Here is a 25,398-nt window from a genome sequence, read left to right on the forward strand (position 1 = left end):
TAATTGTGTTGCAGAGAACCTTAATCACTTGTTTCTTTTTTGTTGTTGTGGATGTCTTGCAAGATGTGAGTAAATACATAAGCTGGAAATTCCCCGGTAATGACCTTGTGTGCTGGGTTGTGGCATTTGTTTAGCTGGCACCAAGACAAATCAGCCAGTTTGATCATTGTTGGAAATTGCCAGAAATGCATTGGGGCAAGGTGCAGCATCTCAAATTTCCCAATCCAACTCAAGAAGGGACACAAGTGGGCCCCATATCCATGTTCTTAAAACTCAACGTGGTTGGGAGTGATGCAAATTTCCCTTTATATGCAAATGCATGAGTAAGATAATAAGACCTTGATTTTTACCAAGGTTGTCAGGGAGGTTGTCTGGTAAAAGGAACTGAAGCTAATAAAACCCAAAGAGACATTTTACTAGTTTTTCTCTTCTCGTACTCTTGCGGTAGGCCTCAAGATCTTGATCCCTGATCGGGCAAGCTCTCTAGAGGTTGCGGTTCTACGGCCTTAAGGTTTGAGTCAAACCTAAACTCTTATTCTAGCAAGTTTTCAATGGGTTTGCTCTCGGAGGGATCAGTGAGTTTCTGGTTATTATTTTTCTCTGGCTTGTGGTAGATAACATCTGCAGTACATTAGATTGTAATTAGCAAACCACTAGTGGGATGTTGCCTGTTTTATACCAGTTTGGAGCAAATGCTGCGCTGAATGTTTGAAGTGTTTCAGTTCTGTTGCTGTGTGGTGTTACTGTTTTGGCCACAGCAACGCAACGGATTCCTCGGAAGCACGCTTGTTCAACCCTTTAGAGTTGCTATAGGCTTTATTACCTTGAGGGCGGGTCTCTCCTCTCTCGGGTGTATGGCGAGGTCTCGGTCGGTGTCCCCCATCTGCTCAGTAAAAGCTCTTCCTGAACCCGCTGTGCCCCCCAGCACCAAGCCTTTGCCCGCGAGCAGAGCCACACACACTTACACAGCCCAGAGAGCCAGCTGCCCTATAATGTAACATGGGAACGCACCCTGCCCTTACCCCATTCACCTACAACAACACACACACACACACAAACACACAGGACCATTTAAAACAAACACACCCTATTGGTCTATTCTATGCACATGACATACATCTTAGCATATACAGTGGGACCTACATGCATGCCTGTGTGTACAGTACAGCACACACGCATATCACAAGAATGTCAATGAGACACACGTACTACACACACACACACACACACACACACACACACACACACACACAGACTTGGATGAGTTGCACTCCATGTATTATTAATTTAAAAGCTTGTCAAGGCCCACATCCTGGCTTCGATACATAATTCAGCAATCGATTTCATCACTTGTTCCCTTAAAGAGATCATGTTAATTGACTTAGGGCTCATGACCGTCTGTTATGGTTGCTGCTCAAGTCTCTCATAAATCATAAACTCTTCGTTGTATTAGTACCTTTTTAGATTAGAACATGTCTTGTTAAGCGATAAGCGAGTAAATGGCTTTTGTCATTTGCCAAGTCATCCATTGTAGCTCATCACACTCTCTGACCTGTTTTTTAATTTGGCAAATGGCAAAGGACAGTGGAGCTCCTGTAGATTTGATCCCCTTTGGCATTTAGCTTAATTCTGCTCTTGGTAGATTCACATTGAGATTGAAACTAACTGTTCTGGGTTGAGACTTCATTTGACTGACCTGAACTTTAACTCACTTCTTTGAGAGTGATCATGTTTGAGGACATTTTTTGACAACTGGCTTACAGATCAGGTGATCTTTGTTCATATACTAGGATTAGTGAGATGATGGTTGACTTCAACAACCTTAAATAATGACCTCAAGCCATAGGCCTAAGCAAGCAATAACAGAATAAGTAAGCAGCCTTGCGTCGTCCAATCGTCCACAAAGCAATAGTCATTGGAGAGCAAGCTCGGTTTTCCGCCATTTCTTTTCAGGGGAGAAGTTTTAGCGCTCACACACAAGATCAGAGTCTTACCAAGGCACTTTAAGTTTAAGGGGACCGTTGTGTTTCAAAGACGGGCTTTCTTTTCCCGAAAGAAATCCACAGGTCATGAAAAGTGGATTTGGAGTAAAAAGAAACCATCGGATAACCGCGGCTTTGCTCAAACTTTGATTAAAAAAATCTAAGGCGATGTAAGAATACATCCCTGTGCTGTGTGGGCTCCCTTTGTAGTGTCCTGTGGGGCTTTCACACAAAAAGTTCTCAAGGGCGGTAGTTAGGAGTTGATATGTGGGCTGAGCGGTCGCTGGGTCGAGGCTGCAGAGAATTGTTCACTATTTCTCTGTTAGAAAGCAATCAATATGTTCCACATGCAATGCAATCATGTTCTCCCAGGTTGCAGGAGACCAAATGAGTAAACGAATAACAAAAAGCCCAAGCATGATCCTTGATAGATGGGTTCTCGTGAACAGACTAACTCCAAAATTGGTTTGGAGTTGTGCACACAACATCTGCATGACAGTAGCTTGAGAGAGAGAGAGAGAGAGAGAGAGAGAGAGAGAGACTAGGGATCCAATGATGGATGTGTTCAGGCGCTGTTGTATTCTTTGGAGGGCGCCAATGCCAATCAGACCCCTTGGCACTGGTTCAGCTGGATATCGTGTCTCCCTGTGGGGCAAGCCCAGAACTATGTAATATCAACTTGCTTTACAATGGTCGTGTTACACTCTTTCGATTCCCCTTACCATCCATTTCCAGACAGAAAGCAGTGCAGTTTGTTACTGGTGGTCAGTGTGCAATAACCTTTCAGTGACAGCAATCACATACAGTGGTGTCAGTGAAATGAAGTGTGTGTGTGCCGGAGTGCGAGCGTGTGCATGCGTGCACCTCATCTCCTCCCATCACCCGCCTCCTTGAGCACCTGCCCGGTCCCTGCTAGTATTAGTACGCCCACACCACTTCCAACAACACAAGGTGGTCTGCAACTCCCTCGCTGTTTCTGCTATTTTAGTGTTCCCTCTCAGTCCATACCTCTTATCCAACCCTTCTGTGTAGTTCAAAGATGGCACAACAGGTGTGTTTGCTTAGTAGCTTCCTATATAAGTTTTTTTTGAATGCTGTACCAACACTAACACTCACTTAGACACCTTCCCTACCTAAAATAATTCCATGTTTGTATTTCACCAAAGGAATAATTCTGTTATAATGCTACTGCATAAATACTGCAATGATCGCTTGATTGAATTGATTCCTCAATATCCCTTAAGAGTAGAATGTCACCTGAATCCATAACTTCCATTCAAGAACAAATGCTCAGGTGCTGTGTCTCACGCTTGTGTTTTTATTTAGACTTTAAATCAAATCAAATCAAATCAAATCAAATTTATTTATATAGCCCTTCGTACATCAGCTGATATCTCAAAGTGCTGTACAGAAACCCAGCCTAAAACCCCAAACAGCAAGCAATGCAGGTGTAGAAGCACCTGATAAAATCCTGATAAAGGACCCTCAGAACCAACACTCTGACACTTTGATCTTGTACGTGACATAGTTGAGTGAGCTGAGAATCTCTGAATGCTCTAAAAACAGCAGACTACACACAAACCCTGCCGGCGGAGTCTTTAATGACTTCTCAAAAGGAGAGCTGCCTGCCGCGTATTGAATCAGCCCTGTTTACATTTGTCGCAGGAGGAATCGAGTTGCGTTTGCCCCTGTCAACCCTGAGATAGTGGCCGTGTTTGAGAGGATCAAAAGAGTAATGTATTATGGCTAAATTGTGACTGACTGACTGATCTACAAATAATAAGGAGTAGTTATTTATGATGCACGGTTCTTTGTAGATCAGTCAGTTGGCAGTCGCCTGCACTGTCAGTTGCAATGTCGAACAAGCCCGCAGTCTCAGGGAAGAAATCCAGTTTATTTCCTCCCACAATGACATGTCCCAGGGAAATGTAGACTCTATTCCCACTACAGTACACCATGTCCCCTTAGAGCAACATGGCCTCACCATGACTCTGTATCCAATGCCAATCACTTAGAGATGCTCGATAGCACAGTGACAAGATGAGCCACACCTGAACGTTTCGCCACAAGTAGAAAGTGTGTAGTAAGTTGCATACTGGAGGATGGTTTTGTATTAACGTTATGTTAGCGTTATTGCATCCGACGTGGAAGTTGTGCTATGAAGTTGGAAAATGGACAAATAGAGCCACGGCAAATAGAATGTGTTTGGCCTCCAAGGGCCAGTGGGGTAGTGCCTGGCTTTGATGGTGTGGGGTTGTGACATGTTGTGAGGAGAAACAAATTGAATATATGGGGTGGGAGTGATGAGTGAAGAGTGCAGCCTCGCACATTTCTCAGCCACCCATAAAACTTTACCTTGTTTGTGCTGTCTTTGACCCACAACTCCCACTCTGGCCTCAGATAATTGCTGTGTGCGGTGCTTCTGCAAGGGAAAAAAAACTCTTTATTGCATTTGTATCCCTGGCATTGCAAGTTTAATCGAATATCGTAAGTCAAAAGTTGTTTTGTTCTCTCTGCGTTAAAGGTCATAGAGAGAACGAATGACATTGAGCTTACTGTTACTGTAGATGCAGGTTTTTTTTTTTTTACGAGCCGAGTAGAAGGCCACATGGTCAGTTCTGAGCACTATGTGGAACACCAGCAGGCTAACAAGGTAAACAGGAAGAGTCGCAGGCTTCGCAGGAAGCAGTGTTCTGGCCGTGGCAGGAGAAACGCCATCCATGGGTGCGTGGGCGAGAGATCGGAGTGGAGCTGCCCCTCCCTGGCTGGTGGTACAGGGCCTGCCTATGGGGGGAGGGGGAAGAGAAAGAGAGAGAAAGCGAGAGAGAGGGGGGGGAGTGGGTACCACCTGTTACTGGCATAGTGCCCAGATGTGAGCTCTCCACAGACGCCATGAGGGCTCCTCGCCTCGCGGTTTCCTGTATCCATGGCCAGCTCATCCGCTCATCCACATCCCTGTGCATGCGGTGAGGGGGCGTTGACCACAGGGCAGTTTTCTCCTGCTTTCCTGAAGCCGCTTAGGCCTAACCCACTCGACCCACACACCATCTGAGGTGCGAAGAAGCAGTGCTTCCCTGTTATTTCTGAGTTTTACTTGAAATCAAAATAATATAGTAGTGGCAACAGCACTAGGTGAGAAAGGGTGCTGTCTGGTTGAGGCTAAGGTAAGGGAAATACTGGTATGAAGAACATATGCAACTGTACCTCACCATGCCATCATTGAATCCCTTGATCGAGTTATGTGTTACTTGTTTTGTAATATTTCCGTAAAATATTGAACACATAATGTCTCTTTCAACATCAGCAACTTCGACTGGCAGCAGGGTGTTGACGCATGTCGTTCTGTGCCATGGCCGAGTTGCCAAGTTATTACCTCATTGACCTTGGGTGGCTTTTTATCTCTTACTAATTCTTGTCATGTCTCTCAGAAGATGGCATGATGCCACGGTTTGCCACCCCAAATAACAACAACATGGTTTACACCCGGACTGCAGAGGCTGATATAAACGGAGTATACCAAACATTAGGAACACATTTCTAATATTGAGTTGATCCCCCCCCCCCCTTTTGCCCTCACAACAGCCTCAATTCGTCGAGGCATAGGGATGCTGGCCCATGTTTACTCCAATGCTCCCCACAATTGTGTCAAGTTGTTAACTGGATGTCCTTTGGGTGGTGGACCATTCTTGATACACACGGGAAACTGTTGAGTGTGGGAAAAACCCCAGCAGCACTGCAGTTCTTGACAGAAATGCGTGCGCCTGGCACCTACTACTATACCCCATTAAAAGGCACTTAAGTGTTTTGTCTTGTCCATTCACTCTCTGAATGGCACACTCACACAATCCATGTCTCAATTGTCCCGAAGCTTAAAAGTAATTCTTTAAGCTGTCTCCTCTCCCTTCATTTACACAGATTTGAAGTGGATTTAACAAGTGACATCAACCAGGGATCAGTAGCTTTCACCTGGATTCACCTGGTCAGTCTATATCATGTAAAGAGCAGGGATTCTTAAAATGTTGTATACTCAGTCACTGTCCCCTGAATAACAGTTGTATAGGGTGAAATCCAACCTCCACATACTATGAGGCACCAGGAAGTCTCCTGCGTTTGAATTGTTTACCACGTTGAAATTTGGTGTAATTTGGTGAAATGTGGTATTGATCTCTGTTGTTTCTGATCTAGTTTGTTGATTTGATATATGTTCGTGGCAGGGCCGGGGATGCTTGAGTAGCTGGATTATGGTTCTATTTCTAGAGGTTCGGGTGTTTCTCCTCCGCTCAGCATAGCCCCAAATACCATTGTTGATCAATCAATTCTTATCTGATGAAGTAATTATTGCAAGGGCAACCTGAAAAACACCAACACAACAGAGTTGTAGGCCTACTTGCATAAATAACATTTCTATAAACACTGGGCGCCAAGAGACTGCATACAGCGGTGAGGTGGGCCAAGGTTTGTCGTTAATTCACCTCAATACAAAAATATTGACCCAGTTACACATCACAATATTATTTCGGACGATGTTATATCGATACTTTGACTCCAAAGCACTTTTATTTCCGTGATTGTCCACCCCCCCCAAATTTTTTTTTTTTTTATCATTGGCTCTCTCTTGTCTCTCGGCAGCAGACCCACAGTATAGTGAGCAATATGTTTGGAACATCAAATTGCAATAAAATCGCAGTATCGAATGGCAATACATATATAGAATCGTGAGAATCGCAATACATTTCGTATTGGCAACTTAAGTATTGCGATACTATCGTATCGTGAGGTCCCTGGCAATTCCCAGCCCTATTTAATACCCAGGTCCGCTGTTTCCGTCTTGGTCTCTTACCATTTCTCTTTTGTAATTGCTACTGTCGTTATGTCTGTTTCAGTATTTCATTCAATAAAATACAAAAAAATAAAGAATATGTTAAAAGGAATAAGAGACCTGTCAGAGATAGTCCACTTTAGTTTCCAGTTGTGTTGAAGTCTTTTAGCAGTCTCTTGGCGCACAGTGTTAATACACAGGCTCGTTTCTTAGTCAATATTATGTTAGTACCATCTTAAACTGTAAAATAAAGCGTTACCATGTCCTATTTGTGTCTCCTGGACCTATGGTAGCTCTTCCTGTTTTACTTTCCGGCAGGTCTCTGACACAGGTCCATGCCAAGCCACTCACTAAGTCTGGGTGAGTTGGTTCAGCGGGGGCCTGTGGTGCTCAGGGATAGGAGAGGTGTGTACGTTAGCCAAGCGGCCATGGAAACAAGCGTATGGCTCAGCGACCATGCCAGCCTGGTCAGCCTAAAATAGAACACAGGGAGCAGAGGAGTAGCCTTTGGCTGATGTCCTGTTCCTCTGTCGAGTGCGTCAAGCACTCCTCTACCAGTATGAATGAGTTGCACTCGTCTACCAGTGTGGACAGGAGTCACAGGACAAGTGGAAGACCACAACCTTAAACAAAGAACACAACCAACTTGTAAACTGCGGCCTGATTGTGTATCAGCGAAGAATAAGACTAGTTGATATGTTAGAGCATTGGACTAGTAACCGAAAGGTTGCAAGTTCAAATCCCCGAGTTGACAAGGTACAAAATCTGTCGTTCTGCCCCTGAACAGGCAGTTAACCCACTGTTCCTAGGCAGTCATTGAAATTAAGAATTTGTTCTTAACTGACTTGCCTAGTTAAATAAAGGTAAAATAAAAAATAAATAAAAATTTAGGCTATGTAGCATCTAGAACTTCTAGCACTAGAAATGATACCATGCTCCCACCATGCACCCACTAGGACAGTGGTCGGTTTTCTGAGTCAAGATAACTTTCGCAGTCAAAAAGCAACCTGAGATCTACCGCTTAGATAGTTTTTGAAACATGACTTAACATTTTTTACATTAACCTAATAAAAACATTTCTGTACAGATGAGGTTTGGGCAGTAGGCCTAATACAATATCACAGCATATCCGCTATATGCTTGGCCTGACAATATTGTTATTCTGAGACCATATTATATTTCAAAACTTGAGCTTTGATAACAAAATAGATCAGTTGGTGTAGCACTTGCGAGGCACTGCGGCGCATAAATTTAGATAATTCACTTTTTAATTTGACTGCTGATGGTACATACCAAGACAACTGGGAAATCGAGAGAGAGAAAACTAGGGCAAATCATGACGTCAGTGATCTTCAGGTCAGAAAGTCTGAGCTCTAGAAAGATGCCTCAGTTTCCTACTTGGAATTCTGAGCCGGATGACCGTTCAAAACTATTTTTCCCAGTCAGATCTTGTTCCCAGTTGTCTTGAACGCACGGAATTCGGAGGTTTACGAGTTTACACAGTTGTTTTGAACACAGCATTAGTCTCAGCGGCAGGAGGGAGAGAGCAGCAGAGACCGTGAGAGGCGGACTCTCTCCTTCCCTCCCTCCGGTGAGACTGACCAGAGAGAGAGGACACCGTCTTCCCACTCTTCCTACTCAAGTCGCACCGCATCTGCCTCATGCACAAATTCGTGTTGGTCCTATGACCAGAGAAAGTGAAATATTCCTTGATATTAAAATAGACCCGATGAGCTGCTAATGATAATAAAAACGCTATCGATGCACTTGGCTACTCGTTCATTGCAACTGCAGTGCGAGTGGAAGTACTGGAGATAGCACATTTTATGTTATGTAATAGTGCTGAATTAAAAACTTCAACGTGAACTCACTCATACAAACAGCAGCTCATTGCTGTATTCTTTGACAGTCTCTCTGCGGTCATGGTGGTATTAGGCACAGTGAATTGAGCTTTCCGATTGGTCAGCGCAGGAGGCAAACTGGATTTAACCACAGATCTCCCGGTCCACTGGGTTGGCAGAGTTTGTCTTTTCAAACAATGAAATGGTTCAAAATGAGAGCACTTTGCTTACCTGGTGCACATGGCTTCTAAATCAAGTGCACCTACCGCAACGTTGGCTTTTCTACAGAAGTGTTTGGCGATCGACTATGAATGCCTTGAAGATCGACCGGTAACTGCACTAGGACATTCAGAACACAAACCATAAGCCCCATTTGCCAAATGTGTCCGGTAGTAGAATGCCTTTTTTTTTTAAGACATTCTACCCAAAAATGCATGAAAAAGTAATTATGTTGACAACAAATATAACTGATGTTCGCCATTGCTCTGTACGGGGATGATGAGGAGCAAACGTTGGCCTTATGCTCGTGGCTCATTCGCCCCACTGCTCGTTTAGTTAGCAACAAATATACATTAAAACTTGTAACTCTGATCTTTTTCTATTTACCCAGAGTCAGGTGAACAAATGGATATATTTTCCATGTCTATGCACGCTAGTTAGCAAATGCGCTGCCACTAATTAGCAAATTCTATGCAGAGACATAAAAATGGTATCCATTAATTAATCTGACTATGGGTAAGTAGAAAAAGGGCTTAATTGACAGTCTTGCACTATCCATTTAAAAGCGCGTCTCTGTAGAAATATGTCAATTTTTTACTACTAGTGTGGTTTAACAGTCATATCCCAATAGAGTTCCAGAAACGTGTAGAATCTATGCCAAGGCACACTGAAGCTATTCTGGTGGCTCGTGTTCTAGGGGCTCGTGGTGGCCCAACGCCCTATGAAGACACTTTTCTGTTGTGGTTCCCTTTATTTCAGAAGTTACCTGTATCTTATCAGTGTCCTTCTCCAGTTGTCATTGTAGTGGTATGCTTTGACACTACTTTCACACCATTTGGTTCCTCGCTGGTGGTTGTGCTTCAGCAGCCACGTAGCTGTCGGGGCCTGAGAACCGGTGTGAAATATGACTCCACTGGGCCCCTTCGGCAGGGCCTTGCTCATTGAGCAGACATCCACGGGAAAGGCCGGCGTAATTCTCGCCATCAATTACAGTTGCTCTCCTGGGCCCAACGACAGCCGTGAGCCGCATCCGCGTGCACCCACACGCCTTACCGTGGCTCAATGAGGCGGGGCACGCCGGGGAGTAAACGAGAGCGTGCAGCCATCCGGTAAATACCAAATCTATCTCCCCCTCCTCTCTCGCACCATTTCTCTCTGTACCTTCCCACTGTGAGTGATTTCTTCTTCCTCTTTTATTCTCTCCCTCTTTGTATCGCTCAGTGTCTCCACTTCCTTATTCTCTCTTTTTCTTCCCTCTCTCTGTTACTGCCTCTGACTTTCTCTGTTCCCTCTTTCACTGCTTCTCTGTTGTTCTCGTCCTGCATCCCCCTCTCTCTTTGTAGAAAATCGTTTCCATTTCAGATGATGCCCTCTTTTCTCCTGTCCTTTTTATTTGCTCACTCTGTCGTCCAACTTTCAGAGACTGTCTCTCTCACTTCCTTCTTTACCTGTTATGTCCTCGTCTATCCTTTTATTCTGTTCTCTCATCTCTACAGATTGAATTTTCGCTCCCTCCCTGTCATATCATTTGATGCCTGATGAAAAGATGATCGATTACGTCAGACTCTCTGCCATCAAGGAGATGATATGTTCTTGTGAAGCGGAGTCTCCCCACAAGCAGGCTGGCTCAGAGGAGGTGACTTGTCCAAATTGGGTCATCCCGTCATCTGAACACCCTCCTCATTTATCCTCTTCATGGCTTCTGCCGCATCGCTGACATTGCTACTGGTATTTCTACTGCTCTTTGACGTCATCACGGATATCATGATTAGGTTTAGACTGAATATGTGTTGGCGGAATCTCCCTAAGCCCCCAACTGAACATAGGGATTGTCTGGTGTCCTACTCATGATCATTGTCAGCTTTGTCATCACATATTCATCATAACCACTGTCGTTGTCATCATCATCATCACCGTTGCCATCATCACCATCACCACCACCTTAATCATCATTACCTTGGGCATCATCACTCTTGTCATCACAGTCATCATCAATACCACCTCCGTTGATCGCATCCTAATTCTCTGGTGACTGGTAGTGGCTGCTTGAATGAGTCTGCCCGACAGTTGTTTTTCACGGCAGACGTATGGAGAGCGAGATTGCGAACACCTCCAGCTGCGATGATGTGGCAAAGCGCTACTCGCCTCTCTAAGCCAAGACATCAATAAAGGGACTGCAACAGTGGCTCCTTCTGCCAAGTGGAGTAGAAGGGCTTTGAGCGCCACAGTGTTTCCCCACGTGAGACTCCTCTCCTACAGAGTTGTTCCACGACGAAGACTTTCCCACCAATTAGATCAAGTGCTAGTCTCTTAACGGTGCTGTCATATTATGGGTGGCTTGTGCAAGCGACTGTTTGAATAGAGATAGGTGCACATAGAATCGCTTTAATCGGAATGTCCCTACTAGGATTTCTATTTCTATGGTGTTGCTAACTGAGTAAGTGAGGAGTCGCTAGTGTTCTAGAAAAGGGGACAAGTACCTTGGAGCGGGGTTGGGAGGGGAAAGGGCAAGCTGCAGTGGGAAAGAGATGGCGTTTCAGCCCGTGGAGAAAGAGTGGGTGTTGCGGCTTTGGGGGGTTAGCTGTTGGGAGTGAAGTAATAGACCATCATGCCCATTTATATTTGTGACCTTTTACCCTTTACAGCTCCCACACACACACTGAACTGTGGAGTGTGTAGACACCTCCTACTACCTCTTCACTTTGTTTACCTTTAAGTGTGCTGAAGGACTTGCTTGGGTTGGGGGGCCCACTGGATTTAGGTGCCCCGGGCCTGAAATGCGTTAGTCCGGCCCTGGTTAGCTCGCTAACGCTAGCTAGGTAGTATATCTATGTAAGTGTTGGTACTGGAGCAGGCATTTAGCTGTTGTAGCTGGCGTGGACAGTGCATATTGATTTAGCCCAATCTGCCTCCTCATTTAGGGCTCAGGGAGATGAATAGCTGACTGCAAAACAATCAGCCGCTGCCACCTCCGCACAATTCCGCCTACCAACCTGACACACACCCACCCTCAACGCAAGCACGCTCAAATGCTGACCACAATGTTGATTTTGTCCACCCACACCAGATGCGATCAGGATGTTGAAATATCAACTATATTAATTTGGGGACAGGTCGAAAAGCATTCAACATTTATGGCAATTTAGCTAGCTAGCTTGCTGTTGCTAGCTAATTTGTCCTGGGATTTAAACATTGGGTTGTTATTTTACCTGAACTACACAAGGTCCTCTACTCTGACAATTAATCCACAGATAAAAGTTTGTTTCTAGTAATCTCCTCTTTCAAGCTTCTTCTTCTTCTTCGGACTTTATATGGCTGTTGGCAACCAACTTTAAGGTGCATTACCACCACCGACTAGTGTGGACCTCAGTTCCTCTTTCAGTCACCCAATGTGGGTATATACTCCTAAAAACAAATGAGGAGATGGGAGAGGCGGGACTTGCAGCGCGTCTGAGTATATCAAACATTAGGAACACCTTAAAATTGAGTTGCACCCCCCCCCCTTTTTTTCTCTCAGAACAGCCTCATTTTTTGGGGGGTCTCTAGAAGGTGTCAAAAGCGTTCCACAGGGATGCTGGCCCATGTTTCCCACAGTTATGTCAAGTTGGCTGGATGTCCTTGGCGTGGTGGACCATTCTTGATACACAAGGGAAACTGTTGAGCGTGGAAAACCCAGCAGTGTTGCAGTTCTTGACACAAACCGGTGCACCTGGCACCTGCTACCATACCCTGTTCAAAGGCACTTACATTTTTTGTCTTGCCCATTCAACATCTGAATGGCACAAACACACAATCTCATATCTCAATCCTTCTTTAACCTGTCTCCTCCCCTTCATCTACACTGATTAAAGGGGATTTAACTAGTGACATCAATAAGGGATCATAGCTTTCACCTGGATTAATCTGGTCAGTCTAAGTCATGGAAAGAGCAGGTGTTCTTAATGTTTTGTACACAGTGTACATACACGTGCGCACGCACACACCCTATTGGCTTGTACACCTATTCTAGTATCCGCTCAATGCCTTCATAAATCAAGCATTTAGTAAATGACTTTGCTCTTAGATCAAACAAGTTTGAGATCAAGTGGAGAAACAAAACATTCAGATCCTGGAAGTAGCACCGGCATCCGGTTCTCCCAAACGTGACTAATTCCATGTCTGTAATAGAAATGTGTCTCCTATTACACGTGATCCTCACTGACAAGTGTAGCAGATATGAGCAGGCTTGTCATTGCTAGTATCCATTGTGTGGTGACAATCAACTGTCTTGGGACCTGGAGTAGTCTCACACCCATGCCCAACGAAGACCTTGGTTGGGTAATAGTTATCACCTTAGCTATGGGAGTGTGTCATTTGTGTTGGTCTGTGTCCATGGTCTGCCAGACAGAGACTGTCACAGTACATTAGGCAAGCGCACTGACATACAGTACACTACAAGCAGCAACAAAGTCCCTTTCATTCATTATTGCAATGAGAGGTCCCGGCTCGATCTGCCAGGTTATCTGTGACTCAAAGGCAGCTATTTCAGGTGACATTACCTCAGGTCTTATTCAAAGCTCTGTAGCGAGATGTGCTGTGAATCAAGTGGTGTCCCTCACCATGAATTATGCAGGACTCTTTTTCTCTCTCTCTCTCTGTCTCTCTCTCTGTCTCTCTCTCTCTCTCTCTCTCTTATATATTTATATATAGAGAGAGATAAATATATATTTTTTAAATCCTACAATGTGATTTTCTGGATTTTTTTTTTCTCATTTTGTCTGTCATAATTGAAGTGTACATATGACGAAAATGACAGGCCTCTCTCATCTTTTAAAGTGGGAGAACTTGCACAATTGGTGGATGACTGAATACTTTTTTGCCCCACTGTATATATATATATATATATTTTTTACATTGTTTGCTAACTGATACGTGACATGTATTAATGCCTAAATAACATTTATTTTGCCAAAAATGTGGGGCTCAAAATTGAATGACGGGTCGCCACTGCCTCGGTAATTCTCTTGCCCAATAGAACACGTAATGTGAAAACGTGCCTGATATTCCAAGAATTGATTCTTGTTGGGCCCGGCCTAGGTTAAAGTTTTGCGGGACATTGTAGCCTGTATAGGCCAACACATGGCCATTGCTGTGGTGAGAGAAAGAAGCGCACCTGTATCTCTCACAGAACTAGAATAAGATTCACTTTCCCTCTCTGCTCTGATCGACATGTCCCTGCAACTCTCACCTCTCCAGCGTTGCACTTCATTGCCGCGGTAACCCTGATAAATTGAAATACATTTACCAAAGTTATAGAATTACTCCTGTCTGTTCAGAAAGAAATTCAAACTTTCAGAAAACTACACCAGGAGTAGGCCTATAATTTAGCCACAGCGGATCAATAGCATATTATTATTTGTTTTTGTTATACAATATGTGAGTCTCCACACACCTAGGTCTATGCTATTGATGGGTTCAAGAAAAGGTTGTTTTTATTGATCTCAGTTTGTCAGTGTCAAAGTAGCCATTTCGTTCATTTGTGAGGTATTAAAAAAGATTCTGCTAAAGTCTCCAGTCATCTTAAATAATGTACATTTGCATGAAATGCATTTATAAAAGGCCCATGTATGCAATGTATGCAAGCACCTCTACTCTACTGCTCGATGCCAGCACGCAAAACCGGTGATATGTATGCAATCCTTTATTCAACTTTTTTTTCTATTACCTCCGAGGCCCCCAGGTCACCCCCCTCCCGGCACCTCCCAATTTACAAGTTAAGCACTGGGGTTACTGTTAGGGTTGGGTTTAGGGTTAGGAGTTAGGGCTAGGTTTCATTTTAGGGTTTTGAAGGTTAGGTTAGGGAAAATAGGATTTTCAGTTGTTTGGTCCCCTTAAGGATAATAAAATAAATGTTTGTGAGGATTGGTGTGTGTGTGCGCGCTCGTGCATACAGCTAGTGAGTTATGCTCAATGAGGGCCACACCTTGTACAGCCTACGATTTAGATCTGGCAAAAGCTTTCCAGATCAAGAACCATAATCCACTTTGCTGCAATGCCCCTGCAATGCAACATCCTTTGTCCTTAGTCTCTCTGTGCGTGTGTGTGTGTGTGTCCCTAGTGTCAGTGTGTATGTGCGTGCGCGTGTGTCTATTTCACCATTGCGTGCCAGCAAGAGAAAGTGAGAGGACCGTGGAAGAAGAAACTCAGATCCCCTCCTCTCAGCTCATGAAAAATTGCTGGGAAAGGGCAAATATTTGAGCGCAGCCGATAGAGCGCTACGGTTAGTCCCTAATACATACAGCTCAATTCTCCCAGGTGCTCCAATGCGGTCTTCTCCAATGAAGCAAACCTGCCTGGAAAAATGCTTACAGCTGTAAGAAGAGTGAGAGAAAGAAAAAGAGGAAGAGAGAGACACAGGGTTGATTGAATTAAGTCGTTCTTAAATGAATCGCTGCTTTTGCCCGCCATCCAGTATTATAGCTGTGCTCATAAATGTAAATGGGACACGCACGGATATGTATCCGATTTTAGATGAGCTCATAGTGTCTGCCCTGCAGAAACGTCTAGCCTCTTGCCGGAGTGTTCATCGGTTAATTTATTTGCCTCATGTAACCTCACAGAGATATTATTTAATCAAGAAGGGCATAGAAGTTCATTTGAGCACCGTCCAGTCCAACATGAAGACATTCAGTCCAGCTCAATCCAATATGAAGACATTCAGTCCAGCTTTACATGATCTCCCCTTATTTTTTGGCCCTCTAAAGCTTCTTAGGGCTAGGGTCCTTTTTTCCCAATTTCCGCCTGAATGACGTGCCCAAAGTAAACTGCCTGTTGCTCAGGCCCAGAAGCCAGGATATGCATATAATTGGTACCATTGGAAAGAAAACACTTTAACGTTTGTAGAGCTGTTAAAATAATGTAGGAGAATATAACACAATAGATATGGTAGGAGAAAATCCATTCACACACTTGTGACGACTTCACCAACGTGACCAGCAAGATCCTGGCCAAGGTGGGCCGCAACCTGCACAACCAAGCCCACCATCCTCTCTGTCTCATCATACAGCAAATCAAAGCCCACTTCTACCGTGCCTACATCATGCGCTAGGGCAACCCGCTGTACTCGGTCCACAACAACCTCAGTCCGGTGGTGATGACGGAGCAGAATTTCGACAGCCTGCTCATCCGGCCGACCACTCCTGCCGGAAGTGAGGCGTCAGCTACTACCTCAACCGGGGCACCATGCTGCACGCTCACATCTCGGCCCACCAGAGGGAGCTGGGTGTGCCCGGGACTGGACCGCTTCCTGCTGGCGGGCGAAGTGTAACCGAGGGACAAGATTGAAGCTTTTGAAATCAAAACAAATGCTGGTGGAGTTAAGGTACGGGAACATTTAAACTAAACATAACACTGCCTTGAGTAGCTACAGTTTTATTGATTAGCTTCTCCTCCAGACCACAAAGTCAAGGCCTTCTATGTAGGGTCACAACAAGGCCAAAGAGTTGGACTCACAATGTAGGATGAATACAGTATCCCATTGTTACACAACATTGAGCGCTACAGTTTTATCGATTGCATATGCTTTGCTGAGTACTGCAAAGACATTGAGAAGTAAACTTAGATACACATACAATAATTCATTCTACATGAAGTCTAATCATCAGCCATATTAACAGCATTAGCAGCAGTGTTGTTTTGAAGAGTTGTCTCTGAAATATGTGTGTGTGTGCTTTTCAGCTGCTTGCCAAGGTTTTGAGCGGAGAGGACCAGTCTCTCTTCGAGAGCGGGGTGAGCCAGACCCCACAGAAGCAGGAGACCTGAAACAGACAATGGACCGTATGGTCAGACACCTGTTTGGAGAAGGTAAACAACATTTCAAGTTCATGGATGCCCACGTACCCACAATATTGATACCCCATGGTAGTCAACATAATTCTCCATGTAGCGTTCACCTACCAAGGTTCTGTTCCAATACTTCTTCCCTTCCTTGAAAAGGTCTGGCATGAAGGCATTGGTGAAAGCTTGCTAGATTAACTCTTCTGGATTACACTGTCATTTTAGAGCAATGATTACTTCATGGAAGGAGGGAAGGATACATTTAAAATTGTTTTAACAGGCCCATAGTCCTCTTAGGTCATTGGTCTCTTGAAGGAAATGATACAGGGAAATGTAACCTTTTGATAATTTTGGGATCAGTCCCTCGCCCTTTGTCTCAACCCGTCCTTTCCTCTCCTTCATCTCATCTCTCTTTTCTGTGCCAGAGCTGGAGATCCGCTGGGTGGAGTGTTAGTTCCCATTCACACATCCCTCCTTTGAGATAGAGGTGCATTTCCAGGATGACTGGCTGGAGGTGTTGGACTGTGGGGTGATGGAGCTGGTGAGCATAGCTGTTGACACACATGCAAATATACACAGACAAATGCACACACTCATGCACGTTGGGCCGCAAGTAACCTAGCGGTCAGAGCGTTGGGCCAGTAACTGAAAGTTTGCTAGTTCGAATCCCCTGCCAACCAGCCGACTATGTAAAACATCTGTCGAACTGCCCCTGAGAAAGGCACTTGACCCAGGGTCACCGTCAATAATGGCTGATCCCTGGCCGTGACCTCACTCTCCAAGGGTGTGGGATATGCAAGAAACACATTTCCATTTCTCACCTCACACTTGTACAGGTTACACACTTGTACATGTGTGAAACAGGACAAATATAAGCACCCCCATATGCGCAAATACTCGCACACGAATGCATACACACAGACACACACTCATACACGCTTGCAAACACACATGCCCGTACTGTATACACAAACATAAACTCGTACTGTAGGTCTTGCATACACTTACTCTTTCTCTCACACACGCACGTACGCATGCACACACTCTCACACACATGCTTTAAAAAATACTCTTGCACGCACACACACACACACACACACACACACACACACACACACACACACACACACACACACACACACACACACACACACAAACAACCAAAACAACAGATTACTCTTCACAGATTTGGCTCTGCGGTACTAAAGAGATAGCCCTCGCGGTTTTGCCCTTGAACAAAGCTGTGTGCTGACGTGCCTCAATAAACATCCCACTTGTCTAGAAATCAATAATACATGAAATGGACGCCAAAACAACATGACTCCTGTTTAGCTATAGTGTTTGCTCTCTTCCCACACAACGAAGGCTGTTGTGGCTGAGGTCGTTGGGGTCGAACCTTTCTCCTCCGTCTTCGACCCTGCTGCAGTGCAGTCACACTTCCTGCCTCCACCAGCAGATGGCAGTGTTGTGCAACTGAGGGGTGCAGGTGAGCCTGGGGGTGGTGCGATTCCTGTTTGGGGAGTGTGTGGACGGAGACACTCTCTGGGGCCCCAGGGGACGGGGTCTGGTTCAGCGGCCCAGACAGAGACTTGTTTCCGGGGGGAGAGGACCTTGAATGACCCCCTCACGCTTCAGCAGTAGCTTGCAGCCAGCAAGCCTTCCATCCCTAGACTGTTACTAAAGGTATTAAAGAAGAGGGAATATGTTTGGAGATCTCCTGATTCCAGCTCTGCACTACAGTGGAAAAACCCTCTCAACACTCAGCTCCTAGCCTTTCACCTCCAGACATATTGATTAAACAGTTTTGTCCAATTGGCTCAGGCTCTGCCTGCTCGTGACACTGTTCCACAAGTGCCTAATTCACATTGTAGAGCCAAACTGAGCCCAGCCAAGCTGTATTGGGCTGGCCTGGTTACGCCTCCACAATAGTTGCTGGAACCATGATGTAAAGGACAATGTGAAAAGAAAATATATGGGCAAGAACAGTATGCTTTGGGTCGGCCCTATAGTGTGAGGCAAAAGACGTTTCACATTATAGGGAAAACTGTTTAGATACTGTTTAGACTTATATTGTCTCAGAAGCCCAAACTTCTAAGATACCATTCCAAAGCCCAGGAAAGTTCTCAGAAAGACAATTAAAAGTTATGGAGTATGGCAGAGTAGATGGAAAGTGCTGACGCTGCGTCAAAACCAGAGACGTTGTGTGTGTACAAAAAAAAAATGCGCATCAGATAGATTTCCATTGGAAAGGTCAGTGTTCTGTTTGTTATGATTCGGGAAAAGTAATTCTACTCTGTGAGCAATGCTACTCTATGTGAAACGTCCCTGAGTTTAATGTGAGAACACTGGCAGGTTTAACCCTGTTGTGTGGTTTTAATTAAGCCGTCTTATTGTTATGAGCTATGCTGGAGCACACCGTTGAATGGTCCAAAACAAACAACTCCATTCCAATCTTGTGCATCAGATTCTAAAACATAAGGCTCCATTCCAAGATTGTGTGTTGGATGCTACAAAACTAACGGCTCCATTCCAATATTGTGTGTTGGATGCTACAAAACTAACGGCTCCATTCCAATATTGTGTGTCGACCACATTACTCTCCCTGAGTGCTGAGTGCTTCTTCCAACAGGCCTTAGTTGATGGGCCCGGAGTTTGGAAGTGTGTACACTTGTTGGTGCAGTCATCATCTGGCTTATTTTGGAACCTACCGCCGACTGTGCTCTCTGGCATTTTGAGGGAGTCAATAATTGAACACCCCTGACCTCATCCCAACAAAGACACTCTGTTTTGTTAATCCCCCCCCAAAAAAAAAGGAGAAAGGAAAGCATTCGTTCCACATTTTGTTTTCTCTCTCTCGCTTTCCCTTTCTTTATTTCTCTCCCTCTTTACAAATCTCTCTCTCACTCTCTCTCTCTCTCTCGCTCTCCCGCCGCCCCGATTTTCATTTTGGAGCAACTCAACTGGAGCAACTTTTGGAGCAACTTTCGGTGCAATTTAGCCGGATGCACTGTAGAATCAGTGATGCGTGCATCCAAACCCATTTCTGACATGGTGCCTCCTTAAAAATAGCTTTTTGTCAGGGCAATGCGAGAGTCTCTCTCCTTTTTTATTATTATTTTTTTAACAAAAGAGACATCTCTTGCAATACTATTTATACTTCATCTCTCAATTTAACGTAGGAGGGTCTGTGCAAAAAGCCTTTTGTCTTTATGACACTGCTACTGGGGTTAAATTGTTGTATAAAACATTTGCATGCCATTTTCTGTTTGTTATGATTCATAAAAAGCAATGCTACTCTGTGAGCAATACTACTCTATCTTTGAAGAACTCATGTTGAACCCGCGGGATGTAGTTTGGGGTGCTGCGATTTTTCGCCAACAGACAAATATTGGTCTTTTAATACAGGACTAGTAGCTCTTTTTTTGGTATATATACAGTACTAGTCAAAAGTTTGGACACACCTACTCATTCAAGGGTTTTTCTTTATTTCTACTATTTTCTACATTGTAGAATAATTTTGAAGACATCAAAACTTTAAAATAACACATATGGAATCATGTAGTAACCAAAAAAGTGTTAAACAAATCAAAATATATTTTATATTTGAGATTCATCAAAGTAGCCACCCTTTGCCTTAATGACAGCTTTGCACACTCTTGGCATTCTCTCAACCAGCTTCACCGGGAATGCTTTTCCAACAGTCTTGAAGGAGTTCCCACATGCTGAGCACTTGTTGGCTGCTTTTCCTTCACTCTTCAGTCCTACTCATCCCAAACCGTCTCAATTGGGTTGAACTCGGGTGATTGTGGAGGCCAGGTCATTTGATGCAGCCCCATACTTCCCGCGGCTATGGTTGAAACCCTCATTTTTTATGTTAACTTTGGAAATTGGTCAATCGTAATAGGTGAGTGTGTTGCTGTTGTGATTAATACTATATAATGTTTAATAGTCCTTGTTTTTTTGTGTTTGCATTTATTATTGCTTCCCATTAGCTGCTGCCAGAGTCTATTTTGGACTTGGAAACTGTGACGAGACCCCTGGTGGCATGTCTTGTGGGGTATGCATGGATGTCTGAGCTGTGCACTAGTCACTTTAACAGACAGCTTGGTACTTCCAACATGTCAATCCCTCTCACTAAGACAAGTGGTGATGCAGTCATCCTCCCCTCAGCAGCCTCCACTGTTACATTATGACTTCCAACACCCCTGGGACATTGTACATTAGCAGCAGCACCACAACAACTCAGCTACACAATGGTAGGGATTATCTGAGCGGGTCTTGGGTCACTAATAAGTCATTGTCTCTCGTGGCCAGGCAACAAAATTATTTGGGTGGACTCCATCATTGCTGTAGAGCATCTTCCGTTTCCGAAAAGGTGTCAAAGTTATCTATAAAAGTTATGCCAACAGAGCTACAGTAATCCTTTAGCCAGATGTGTAATGCCAGAAGCTTGCTGAATCTTTTGCAGCCGCTTCCCAGCTACAGCACAGGGCCTGAAATAATCTGCTGTTGTTTGGAGTCTTTCAGAGCTAGAATCAGTTCTTTAAAATCCCATTTCAGCAGTTCTGAGCTAGCCCTCCTAATGCCGTTTTGACCCCACATGAACTACGATAACATCAGGACACAGCAGCTGTCATAGAACGGTAGGAAGCAGCCTTGTAATTTCCTGCACTCGTGCTCAAGGATAGCACAGGATTTTTGACCCGGGAACCAAGATTTCTCATCATAGAGCTGCCAATGATGACAGTTGGTGAAATGGTTGAGAAGGTCCGGTTATTTTTCCGCCTACAGGGGTTTATAGTAGTCCCCTCGAGGACCGATGGGAGGTGAGACCCGATAGACCCGAGCCAGCCATATAATCCATTGTGGCTGACGGGGCCGGGGTTTCGCACCCTCACGGTCCAACCCAGGATCACCCTGGGTTGGAAACAGGGTAGAGGCCGATGGCACTGCAACCTCCGAGCCCAAGGGGGTGAAGATGTTTTATGTCTGGATTGGGCTTCCTAAAGCCAAAGAAGCCATGTTCACCATTGACCACTGCCTTCCATTAGGCCTACGATGTATGATGGGATTACATTGCTGGATAGATTGATCGGAGACTGGGGCATGCGCTAAATCCTCTAGAAGCGTTGGTCCTGTTCAATTTTCCACATTCGGGGGAGACTTCCTCAGTGTGAGGTCCCTGTGAAGCACAGGCCAGTCAGTCAAAGAATGGTGACAGGGCTGTGATTCTCTCACCGTATTAGAAATGTAGAGATGGTGGAAGTGCAATGCGGAAATTTGCTTGCTTTGGCTACACAGCTGTATCCTATAGTCCTCCGCAAGTAGACAGTTGTTGAAAATCTGGTCGGCCCACTGTGTCCCGGAAAAGAGGCATAGTGAACACAATTCCTACAACGCAGGAAGCATTCGCCTCTTCCTCTGAATGGGGAGGCCTCCATCCAATCAGCTATCTTCGTTAGCTTGATGGCTAGCAGCTTAGCTTGCTAGCTAAAGTTACCAAGTCTGTCAAGCAGGCTTTAAACCGTCTGTTAAGCGGGATTCCCGGAACAAGAAATAGCAGTCCTAGCTGTAAAAAGATAACTGTTGTGTCTTAATGTGCTCTAACAGATAGTTGTACACGTAACATCTTCTTGTATCCACTGAAAACTGCATTTTTTTCATAAAGGAAGCACTCAAGAGCTTCACTTCCTGTTTACATCTGGTTAAAAAAATAGGTGCTATCAGAATGGGATTCATATTTTCCAGTTTCGATACCGGGAATAGTTATATTTATCCTAAGAGTCCCGAGAAATACCGCAAGTTCCCATTTTAAAGCGCTTAAAACCATTTCAGAGCAAATTAAATTTAGATTTAGTAATGATAGAGTAAGTATCATTGATCACCAATTACATTGTTGTGAATTGTGAAACAGCCTGTTCATGAATTCCAAGCATTATCATGTTCCTCAATTCATTCAGCGTATTTCAGCAGTGGGCTGTCTCAAAACAGAGTGCGCTCAGGATGCACAGAGCGTACCCAGAATATAGAATTGCCGACTCATACAAACTGTGTAATAGCAGTCAAATTACAAAAAGTCAAATGACTAAAGTTCCCTAAGCTTGCTAGATACCCTCCTTCAATGAATGACAGAATTCCTCCTATATTTGTCAAAATCGAGTTGATGATTATACAGATAGCAGATCGGCTCATGAATAATGAGGAGATGATGACAATACACTGAACAAAACTATAAACCAAACAAGCTTCAATGCCATACAACACTCCTTCCGAGGCCTCCAACTGCTTTTTAATGCAAGTAAGAGCATGCTAGTAAAGTGCATGCTCCTCAACCGATTGCTGCCCGCACCCTCCCGCCTGACTAGCATCACTACTCTGGACGGTTCTGACTTAGAATATGTGGACAACTACAAATACCTAGGTGTCTGGTTAGACTGTAAACTCTCCTTCTAGACTCACATTAAGTATCTCCAATCCAAAATTAAATCTAGAATCGGTTTCCTATTTTGCAACAAAGCCTCCTTCACTCATACTGCCAAACATACCCTCGTAAAACTGACTATCCTACCGATCCTTGACTTCGGCGATGTCATTTACAAAATAGCCTCCAACACTCTACTCAGCAAACTGTATGCAGTCTATCACAGTGCCATCTGTTATATCACCAAAGCCCCATATACTACCCACCAAAGCGACCTGGACGCTCTCGTTGGATCGCCCTCACTACATATTCTTCGCCAAACCCACTGGCTCCAGGTCATCTATAAGTCTATGCTAGGTAAAGCCCCGCCTTATCTCTGCTCACTGGTCACCATAGCAACACCCACCCTTAGCACGCACTCCAGCAGGTATATTTCACTGTTCATCCCCAAAGCCAACACCAACACATGGCTGCACCATACCCAGTCATGTGAAAACCATAGATTAGGGCCTAATGAATTAATTTAAATTGACTGATTTCCTTCTATGAACTGTAACTTAGTAAAATCTTTGAAATTGTTGCATCTTGCGTTTTATATTTTTTGTTCAGTATAGTTTAAATATCAAGATATCTCAATGGGGACCAATTCTGTTATAAAAATATCCATATCTACTCTCAAACCGTTTGTTGACCACACGTTATCTACCCAAGCTCTCATATGGGAAGCAAATACGAGACAGCACAGAGAAGCAGGGGATATCTTGACATGCATAGGCAAGAGACGTGATTTGATTATGCAACCTATATACAGTATTACAGAATAAAGTTAGGAGTTTTCATGCAAGTAAGGATTTTGGGTTTCAGTGGGATTGGGACTGGATAGAAAAATAGCCAAGGCTCAAGGATAGGAGGAGATAACAATTCAGAGGAATTTTGCATAGACCTATCAAATTTGTGACTGTCTGAAAACTCACAATGACAGCTGAAAGAGACACATTATTTTATCTGCTAGACGGTAGGGATTTCCTGTAGGGTTTATTAACTGCATTTGGGTCGCTTGTGTAGTTCGGCAGTGTCAACTATGTGTGTGCTTTGAATTTATGCAGACTTTGTGTGAAGTAAATACGCTGGGCTAAAGGGTTCCATGCGACAAACTGTTTGTATAATGTGCTATTACATTTTTTTTTGCTAATCGTATGCTGCTCGCGTTGCGTATTTTGTGGAATTGCATTAGTGCCGACTTTGGGGAGAAATGTTGTAATTTCCCGGGTTTTGTCATAGAAAGAATTCTGGGAAATGTTCCCGGGACAAGCTCTATTATCCAATCAAACCCACACACAGTGTTTTTTAAATTGTACCAGCAATGCAACTTGGTGTTTTTAACAACTATTGTTGTCAAACATGATTGACTTGATTATGTTATAAATATAGTTGTGATTATTTTTCTTCTCACACTATTAAAGTTTTTTAATCTTTGAAACCCAGTAGCCTTGTTCATCAGGGCACACCATGGCAAAAGGTTTTAAAGAGCGTTGCCACGCAAAACGAAAACCAGCATTTCTCATTAGACACGTTCAAATAGTATGTCCGCATTTTTAGTCGTTCTGGAATGTTTTCTTCCGTTTGGTGACTTTTGAACACAGATCCTTTGTGTTCTACTGTTGACTATCTTCATGTGGCTGTTTGTACGTAGAATTGACAGCTGGTTGCAGTGGGAAATATCATCTGTTCCATTGACTGTAATTGGGATTGTTTATGGCTCTGTAGACCCTGTTCATTCCACCTGCAACGCTCTCACTGGGAAAATGAATAGGCATGCAATACCTGGGTGACACATTATGTCGCTCTGAACTCCATCTCTAGAGCCATCAGCATGTCTGGGAGGGAGCACCCCGTCCACTTTTTAGGGATACGGCTAATTCAACCTAGCCTTCTTTTCCGCTGAAAACCGGATGTGGGGACTCCACTCAGGCGTCTTTTTACGCCTGCTGCGTTAGGATGGGGTGGGTGTGTGTGTGTGTGTCTGTGTGTCATTTTAATGAGACCAGTCCACACTGGAGTGGAGAGTGATTGCATATCAATGGAAGTGTCCCTCTGCCCTTGGGCTCTGTTGCCATGCTCTTGACATTAATGCATGGGAGAGGCTTTTTATTCAATGACTTTGTCAAACTACACACACACAAACCACGTGCCCACATATGCACACACAGACCCACACCTGCATTCTCTCCTTTAAGTCTCTATCCCAAGTTCCCTCTCTCATTCTTCCCCTCTTCACTGCAGGGACTTTGTTAACCGCAC

General features: G+C 44.3%; 1 long non-coding RNA gene across 3 annotated transcripts in view; it reads left to right on the top strand.

The window, feature by feature from the left end:
• The first annotated feature begins 15,705 nt into the window (after window positions 1-15,705).
• Window positions 15,706-25,398, top strand: part of LOC112227562 — a 55,922-nt gene continuing 46,229 nt past the window's right edge. For 2 of the 3 annotated variants that reach the window (XR_002949887.2, XR_002949889.2), the window contains exons 1-2: window positions 15,706-16,703; window positions 17,102-17,217. This is a non-coding gene — a long non-coding RNA (uncharacterized LOC112227562). The remainder of the gene's footprint in view (window positions 16,704-17,101; window positions 17,218-25,398) is intronic. The other variant, XR_002949888.2, reaches the window with a different exon arrangement.

This window comes from Oncorhynchus tshawytscha, linkage group LG29, assembly GCF_018296145.1.
Source record: "Oncorhynchus tshawytscha isolate Ot180627B linkage group LG29, Otsh_v2.0, whole genome shotgun sequence".
Taxonomy (NCBI): Eukaryota; Metazoa; Chordata; class Actinopteri; order Salmoniformes; family Salmonidae; genus Oncorhynchus; species Oncorhynchus tshawytscha.